Raw genomic sequence first — 9,378 nt, forward strand, 5'->3', positions numbered from 1 at the left:
TTGGCAAGCTGAGCTATCCTCCTGGCACCCTCCTGGCCTTTGCCCGAAACTGCTCCCTGCGCCAGTCCCTATGGCTGCAGGTGGGGAGGTGTGACAGCAACAGCTCAGTGAGTGGAGTCCAAGATGTGTCTCCAGGAAGATGCTGCTTGAGCATGTTTGGCAAGAGAGGTTTCTCACTTTCTTTTGCCACTGTGGAGTATTGACAGTCAACATGCACATCCACACATAAACTGTCGTGTCTGCTAAACACCCTTCTCTGACTCCCCCACTTCCCACACACTGTCCTTTCCTTCCCAGAGACTGGCATGACTCCTCTGTTCCAGTATGTTAGCTCGGATGACATGGAGCCATGGAGCCCGTGGCTGCAGGCACCTTTGGCTGGAAAATATTGCCCTCTAATCTGTCTTCCCTGCACATCATGAACTCATGCTACTGCCTCCTCCTCCTTTGCTCAACAGCTTCCCCTCAGGCTCCTGGACTGTCCAGCTGAAGATCTGAGCTTCTCTGTAGTCATCAATCCCTGTCCTGGCACAAGGATGCATTTCATTCCTTTGCTTCATGGCGTGAGTTTAGATAAATCAAATCAAAAGGAGTTGAAATTCTTGAAAGTCCCTTATTTACCCTAGCTCATCTTCTCTCTGTTGCTTCCCCACCTATGATAGGCACCACAAATACATTGTTATTAACCTTGCTGATATCCTTGAATCTATGGAAGAATAAGAAGTTACAGTCTGCCTTCATTATTTGCTTTTCTCTATGTCTGAGCTGGAGAGCAGCATACAAAAAAACCCCAAACATTTTATTTCTAAACATTATAGATACACAATGGGTACTTAAAAATAGAATTATTCTCATGCATAAAGACAATGCACAAGCTGCATGACAACCAGAACTCAGGTTTTGGACCCCAGTTTTTCCAGAGAACCTGAGAGATGAGACTCAAGTTTAATGTTTTCCAAGTAAGTCATTGCACTGGTCTCTACAGTAATCCATACCTGTGGACAGAGAGGTAGAGGTTTGTGTTTGGGGGAAGGCTCATTTCATCTATAGCCCACATGGAAATGATGGTCTGCTCTTGCACAAAGGCTAACTCTTGAGGCAAAATGCCAGGGGATGACATCTTGCCATTAAATGTTAGGAGGAACAAAGGCCTCCACGGAGTCCCTAAGCATTTGGTGGTCAAGAGTTGTTGTGTTCAGTATTAAGTGTTTGTATAGGGATGTGGGAAAGAAGAGGAGAGTTCATGATGGGACAAATTATAAAAGCATTAAAAAAAAGGAAGTTATTTTAAACAATACCATCCTCCTTATTTTTTCTTAGAAAGTGTATACTGGATATGTTTGCTCCAAATGACCATCTAAGCAAGAGTCCTGTAGTACTAGCAAGGCCAAGTACTTTTTGAAAATTTTTGAAATCCATGTCCTCCTCTGCCTATTTCATAATGTCCCTAATCTCTCTGCAGCTTTTATAAGCACTCTGCTTCATTGATGTTGTGCCCTGTTAGATAGTGAAGTCCAAGGAGAGTTCTCTGTACCCTGTAGTGGGTGTTGAATCAAATGTAACTTTTCTTTAGTTTGTTCTTAGATTCTTCTGTGCCTTTCTATCCTGCTTCTATGTTTGCCCAGTTTTTTAAGTTACTGAAAACAGTTGGAAAACTAGTGAATTTCCTCAGTACTGTCTGGAATTTTTGGAGACCAGTATGGTTGCGTCTTTGAAAAAGGAAACCTTTACACTAACAAGATTTCTGTCCCTCAAAAATATAGGGAATGAAAAAAAACCCTGTAATTAATGCAGAATATTATAGTAGATGGTAAAGATTTCTCTTTTGTTTGTCTACTGATGTATTGATAAATTTGTTTGAGAATAAATATAATAATAATATAGCAGCATGTTTATCATTATGGATTACCTAAATTTCTGACTGAGAGCTTTTTTGTTCTTCTTGTCGGAGGTTGTTCTTGCTCACCTCTTCTGGGTTTCATACCAGTTTACATGTAGCTGAACCTGAGCAAAGCATGGATATAAGGTTTCACCTCTTGAGTCATTACAATGCCTGATTATCAAAGCCAAAATTGTTCTAAAAAAATGCATCTCCCATTTGCATATCTGTCTTCACTGTTCCAACAGATTTTGTGCTCTCACAATCTGTGTTTTTAGGTCGATGTTATTTATGTAACATATGATAAACAAAGAACAATTAGTTTCTCATTAGCTGCTAGGCAAATGCCCTCAGATTTTAATCAGCCAATGCAAATATCATCAGAATATAATCCATTTGCTATGTTTTTCTTATTATATCTTCTAAGAAAATGGCTAGCATTTTTTATTTCAGTTCATGTGTATGGACTTGTTTTTAGATCTAACTTGCTGAGAATCTACTGGTTCCATAGGTACTCAAGTGTTTTATTTTATTAATAATATTATAATAAATAAATAAATAAATATATATATATATATATATATAAAAACCTTGTTGTTCAGTCTGGATCTGGATAGAACTATGTCTTCATTCTGGACTCTGGAAAGAGAATACTAGTAAATTATAAATGTTTGGTCTTGGATTTCTGCCAAGATGAGATGACTTAGGCTATTTGCTTTATATATTTCTTGGTAATTCATGTGACTTTGATTTATCATCTCCAGTGCAGGTGAACTGCTCACTTAAATTATAGGCACGCCTGTGGCAGAAAAGGATGTGAGTCTCCCAACTGAAATGACAGGAGCTGTCTTATTTCTTTCTGTCTTTCATTTTGTGATCCTGTGTAAGCAGTTTCAAATTTTTTCTTCTGCCTTGGGGCCTGGACATACTTAGGTACCATCTGGAAAGCAGGGTCAGAATAAAATTTGTAAATTTTTTTTTATTAGTAGAGTAAATTCCTACTGTAAACACAGAGATACTCAACCTTTAGCGGTAGGAAACACATTGTGTCATCGAACAGAACAACACAGAGCTACAAAACCATTGCATTGTGGCATCTTTGTGACAATAGCTAATGATGCAATAGCATTTTCTGATGTTTCTGTAATATACTCACTCGGCTTAATGATACAGATGCAACATCATTTAGTTTCCGCTCCTTTCACACCAAGTCCAGTTGTTAAAATGCAGTGAGAACTTCACCCCGCTTCATGTCCTTATGGGGGTCAGGGATATGCCACCTTTCCTCTCACTCCTCCTAGCAAAGGTATTTGATTTCTCTGTGTTCTGTGATGTCACAACTGCTTATGTTGTGAACATCCACTCCTGCAAACTTAGTATTCAAGGAAATGTAGGGGGGAAAAATGCCAGTGATTCCCTTACAGAAGGTTGTACCTATGTCACTTGGGAATGCCTGAGTAGGAAGCATGCTAGCTTCCAGTTTGGTCCTTCCAGCTGCTGCTCTGTGCCAGTCCTCTAAAGCCACCCATCTTGAACTGAGTTGAGAAAAGAACCCCACTAAATCTGAAAACACAAAATGTAGTTTAAAAATCATCAGACTATAAAATCAAAAAGAAATTATCACTCAGAAAGTAAATAGATGAGAATTGTGATGAGAGAACCTGTAGCTGGTGGCTGATAAAATCAGCCATCCAAATTGTCAACAATTTGAAGGGTTGCATTATTTATCCATTGTAACAATTACCAAGAAGCATGTGAATCACATCACTACATTTGAGGAATAACTTTGCCTTTATTTTTCCTCTCCTTCCATACCCCATCCATTAGATAAGCAAAGACCTTATGGGAATGCTTTTCACTGTAATGAGAAATATCTGTATGTGGTTCACTCCTTTTATCTGGTTGCATGGCAAAGAGCTTTTTCAGGAATTGCTTAAGCCACTCTGGAGGCTGATTGCTGAACAGAAGAAGAAGCAGGCTCATTAGGAGGACTACAGTTAGAAATGTGCATTAGTACGTGTACAGTCACCACCATGAGACTCAGTGGTGCTGGAGGAAATTGTTTTTCACACTAACATGTAATTTTAGGGGTAATGTGGACTTCCATTATTTCCCTTACAAGAAGAGAAACTTACTAACATTTTAATGAAAGATGAATTTTCAGAAGACAAGTCCTTGCCTTTAGACAAGGCAAGATTTAAAGACAGATAAATAGACTGGCATATTTGTTTTAGTTTGGTTACGCAGTTCAAGTGATATGTTTCTAATGCAAAACTATCTTTTACTTTCAAAGTGCCTTTCACTCAAACATCTTAGAATTAATTTAAGTTGGTATCTTCTTGGTCTTATGAGATAAGTGCATTTTTATCATGCATTTTGTAAATGGATAAAACAAGGGAAAATCAATGAGAAAATCTATTTCTATCACTAGTATTCCTATAATGAAACATGAAAATCTGAAAAAGATTTCCAGGTGACTTTACTATATACTTGAAAGTTGTGAAAAAAACCAAATCAAACCACCCCAAAAAACCCCCCCAAAAAAACCCCAAAAACCAGGTCTTTGAAGCTGTTCTTTATTTTAAAAATAAATTCTCTCTTGCCTCCATGCCAGCTCCCATTATTAATTTAAATAGGTGTTGGACATACTTAAAGTCTTCAGGAATATGCACAGAAAATAGAGAAAAAGAAAAAAATACCAACATAATACACAAAGCCTACTATTGATGCATTTGTTAATTTAGCTAATGAATTGAGTGACAGAAGTTCCTACCAAAGGTGAGTACCAGGCCGTATCTGCAAAACTGTATGTATGCAAATATTTCTATCTCACACAATTTCTTCTACGTGTATTAGAAGTAAACTTCGACACTGTGTAGGAGTCTTCAATGTAGCATCACAAAAGAATTAAAGAATTAAAGGCATCTGATGTTCTTCAGAAAAAATACTACTTTTAAATTAAATATTTTTAAAAATCTTATGACTTATTAGTGATGTGACTTAATTTGGTGATTTGTCCTGACAGAGGGCACTTTGCTGAAGTCAGGCTTTTGACCATACTCCATACTGATTGACCAGGCTTTTGAGGAGGGGGAAACTAAGAAGCATGTAAACAGATTGTATGAGCACACACAGTTAATTTCTTTGCAGGGTGTCTCGATGTTAGAGTAGTTGTCAAAAAGGAGTTGAAAGAGTCCATGAAATACACATCTGGTCATATGCCACATGAAAATCTGGCGCAGTATCCCTTCAGCTTTAGTTTCACTGCATCTTGATATAAGAGAGTTGGTGGCAGGAAAAACCAGTGAACCCATAGCCTAACAATCTGTTGGCAAAATCCTGGCTGACTGTCACAAGGCCAAGATTTCCCTTTGCATTTCAGACCATAATAAAATTGGTTTGTGAGTGAAAGTGAATTGCTGCTGAAAAGCATGCGGTGCTGGGTTTTACGTGAGAGTCTGGCTGCAGCAGGACTTCATAGCCAAACAATGATGTTGTGAGTAATCTAGTGAGTGGCTACAAAGTGTGAAGGATCAATAAGAAGAGCTATTAATTTCCATCCTCACTTCCGACCCCATGTCTGTGATTAGATTTAATTCAGAAATCATATTCACAAGTAAAGCAGAAAGGAGGAAAAATCAATTTTTTCTCTGTGGACTACAAGATTCATTTTCTAAACTGGAATTCCTAAGCTGAACAAAACTCAGAAAGCATTCTTCACAGTATGTTGGAAAAACAGATTAATTTGGAGGACAGTGAGCTTGCCGTCATATGTGGAAAGTCCCATTCTCTGACTTGTGGTTTTGTGTTAACATAAACACTACTGTTCCCTTTCTTTTTTGCCTCAGATCAACAGCACTCTGGCTGCATAGTTTGGAATTCCTAAAATAAGGACATTTTCTCTATCCAGAATTCTCTTCTTTCTTATAACTAGCATATTAGTTTAATAATTAATGAATACTCTGAATGATTTCGGTTGAGGAATTGTAATGGAACTGATAATGCACAAATGCAAAACACAATTAGATTTCCGTTAAAAAGCCACAGACCTTTAGTGAGATTTTAGTATGAGCCTCAAACTTTGTAATAGGCATTAAAATGTAGTTTTCACTACTATTCTCCTTGGATTTGGATTAATTTAGTTTTTTAAGCTACTACTGGTTTCTTATAATCACATTTTCCAAGCTGCTCCTGTCCTTGTAAAATCCACAGGTGTCTAACTGAACACAGCATTTCCTTAGAGATGTCCAACATATCTGTCCTGGTTTCAGCTGATATAGTTTTCAGCTTAGTATCAGGTACAGTACTGTGTTTTGGATTAATTGTGAAAATGATATGACAACACACTGCTGATTTGGCTGTTCCCCACCTGTGGATCCAGTGGTGTCACAGTGGTCCTTCACCCTTGGCTCCTCTGTGTTGGGGGTTCCCAGGCCATTCAAAACTTTTTGCTATTTACACATTTTAGCTATAAAAGGAATCAATGCTCATTGGCTACACAGTTCTCTTATTCTATTGGTTAAATGATTCTGGTGCTTCTAATGCTGATTAGTCCTATGCCCAATCTTTCTCTTCTTCTGAGTCGGTGAGTTTCTTGGGTCAGTGGGTCACAATCTCCCCCTGCCAGAATTACCCAGTTGGAGCTGATTTGAGCACAGTTGCTGTGTTGGCTTTCCCTGTGGTCCCTAAATTCTGTATTCTTTTTGCCCATTATCAGTGATACATTCTTCTCCTCCAGCTTTGTGAACCTCCCCCCTCTTTGTCAACCTCCCCCTATGTCTGAGATAACACCTGGACACTGATGTTGTCTGTCCCATAACTTGGAGGGATGTCTGCTTGATCAGTGACATGCCTATGAGCAGTTTCTCCTTTACACAGTTTGCCACAGTGGGAGTTATTATCTGGATGCATTACCCAGGATCTATTAACCAGATCTCATCTCCACCAGCCCTGGAGTTAGCACCACTCTGTCACTTCCTTCTGTGCTTGTCTCCTGGCAGAGTCCTTCTGTGGCCTTAGCAGTGCTTGAAGAGAGGCAACTGTGCACTTTAAAACCTTACACGCCTGCAGCCCACGGAGGTCCACAGTGTGGCAGATACCCATCTCTCTCTGTGGAGAACCCCATGCTTGCAGCAGTTGGATGCCTGAAGGAGGCCACGACCATGTGGAAGCCCAGACTGGAGCAGGGTCCTGTCAGAGCCTTTAGACCCATGGACAGAGGAGCAGGTTTGCTGGCAGGATGTGTGACCCTCCACAGGGGACCCACACTGGAGTAGCCTGTTCCTGAGGGACTGCACCCCATGCTGGAGCAGTTTGTGAAGAACTGAAGGCCATGGAAAGGACCCAGACTGGGTCATGGAGGATTGTCTCCTGTGGAAAAGTCACCACCGTGGAGCAGGGGGAGGGTGTGAGGACTCCTTCCCCAAGAAAAAAATAGTAGCAGAGACAATATGTGATAAACTGACTGCAACTCCCATTCTTCATCCCCCTTGTGCCATGGGAGAGAAAAGAGGATGAGAAATCTGTAGTGAAGCTGAGTCTGTGAAGAAAGGAGGAGTGGGGGGGAAAGCTATTTTTAAGATTTGTTTTTATTTGTCATTACTTTACTCTGACTTGATTGGCAATAAATTGAACTGTTTTCCCCAGGTCATGTCTGCTTTTTTGCATGACAGTAATTATTGGGTTATCTTCCTGTCTTTACCTTCATCCATGAGCTTTTTGTTGCATTTCTTCTCCCCTGTCCAGGTGAGGAGGGGAATGATAGAGCAGTTTTGGTGAGCACTTGGTATCCAGCTGGGGTCAACCTACAGTAATTATATAATCAATTTGCAACTGTGTCTTCCTAATAAATTTTCTTTGATTAGTTGCTTCATTGGACAAATTTTACGTAGGTTATGAATGTTGGTGATTCTTAATAAGACTAATGTAGCATGGTATAGACACAATTTTCCAAATTAGTAAACATTCTGGTATTACATAATAGTAATAGCTGTTTCTCTGAAACACAGAAGAGATTTAATAATTCACCATTGCAACTCACCTCCTTTTAAGGAAATATGAGAGAGTCCACTTTTTAACTTCAATTAAATTCAAATTAAGTTGTTACTAGAAGCTTGCAGATCACTAGTTATGGTGTGAGCCTTCACATGTGTAAGGACTATAAGCATATGTACGCATAGCAGAAGGCTGAGAACTTTGTTTCTTGAAGGACATGATCCAAGCAAATATTTGTCAAGAGCTGAATAAAATAATATAGTCTGATTACAAAACTCTAGGCAAAAACGTAATTTTAAATAAAAGTGGACTGAAAATGCAGTGAAAGTTATTTTTCAGAACTAAGAAGCTATTACTTCTTTGTTCTTTCTTTTTTTCCTTTTTAGATAATTTTAAGATGCCCATTATCTTTGCTGCAATCACTGCAAGTTAGAATTAGGTTTTTACATAAATCATATGCAAATAATACCAGAATAATTTTATTACCTTCACTACTGGCCATGATTTTTCTGTGTTCTGGGCAGGAGACACCAATGCCACTTCACCTTGTTGAGTAGTATGTACAGGTGAGTTGCTTCAAATTCTGCTGAGTGTTCCAAATACCTCCTTTTACAATGTTTGCTTAGGGGAATTTAGAACGTTCGTTGTAGGGTTTAGCTAGTGACTCCATCCCTGGTTTGTATCTGTTGCTGCAGAAACTCGGTGTTCAGTTCTTGAGAGTCTGAATCTTTGAATATATCTTCAGTCAGATTCAGTTAGAAAATAATGGATTGTACAAGTGCATTTTGGTAGGAAAAGTGATTTAAAGAGATGGTCTGACCTAAACCAAAAAATGAATACAGGAAAAAAGGTCCCCATCCCCCCCCAATGTTTCATATGGATGCACACTAAATGTTATCCCTCTGTGTTAGAAACTTCTTAATTACTTTAGCAAACACTAACTGTCAGGGGTACTAGCAGTCTGTTTTCATGATCTTCTACTTCACCTCAGTGTTAGAGGTATTCTTTCATTATATGTTTGGAATGCAGAAAATAATAAAAAAACCCTAAATTTTCTACACTTTTAAAATAAACAGCCACTAAGAATATCAGAATTATATCAGGATTTAATGTCAAAAAGAGTGGCAGGATGCAGTGGTTGAATTTTAGAATTGCTCTTCATAATCCTTAGTTCTCCAGTTCAGCTAATAAGTTTTATGAAACAGAAAAGGACCAAATGCATGAGTTCTGTATGAGTAAGAAGCACATTACAGAATTGCTGTTTCTGTTCAGTGTGGAATATTCAGGCATAGGACAGGTTTTGCAATGGGTCGCTTCTTCAGAGTTTCCTTCTCTTTTCCTCAACAGAGCCCCAGTGCTTGTGCATTTTTAAAGGATACAGCAGAGAACACCTATCCTCACAGAGTTCAGTTTGAGGGGATGGTTTTGAGTGTGCTGTTCAAGATTTATTTTTCTTTTGTTACTGTGAAGGGATTCTTGATAATTACATTTAAAAGGTTTTCCAG

This window comes from Corvus brachyrhynchos, unplaced genomic scaffold (assembly GCF_000691975.1).
Source record: "Corvus brachyrhynchos isolate BGI_N302 unplaced genomic scaffold, ASM69197v1 scaffold90, whole genome shotgun sequence".
NCBI classification, from domain to species: domain Eukaryota; kingdom Metazoa; phylum Chordata; class Aves; order Passeriformes; family Corvidae; genus Corvus; species Corvus brachyrhynchos.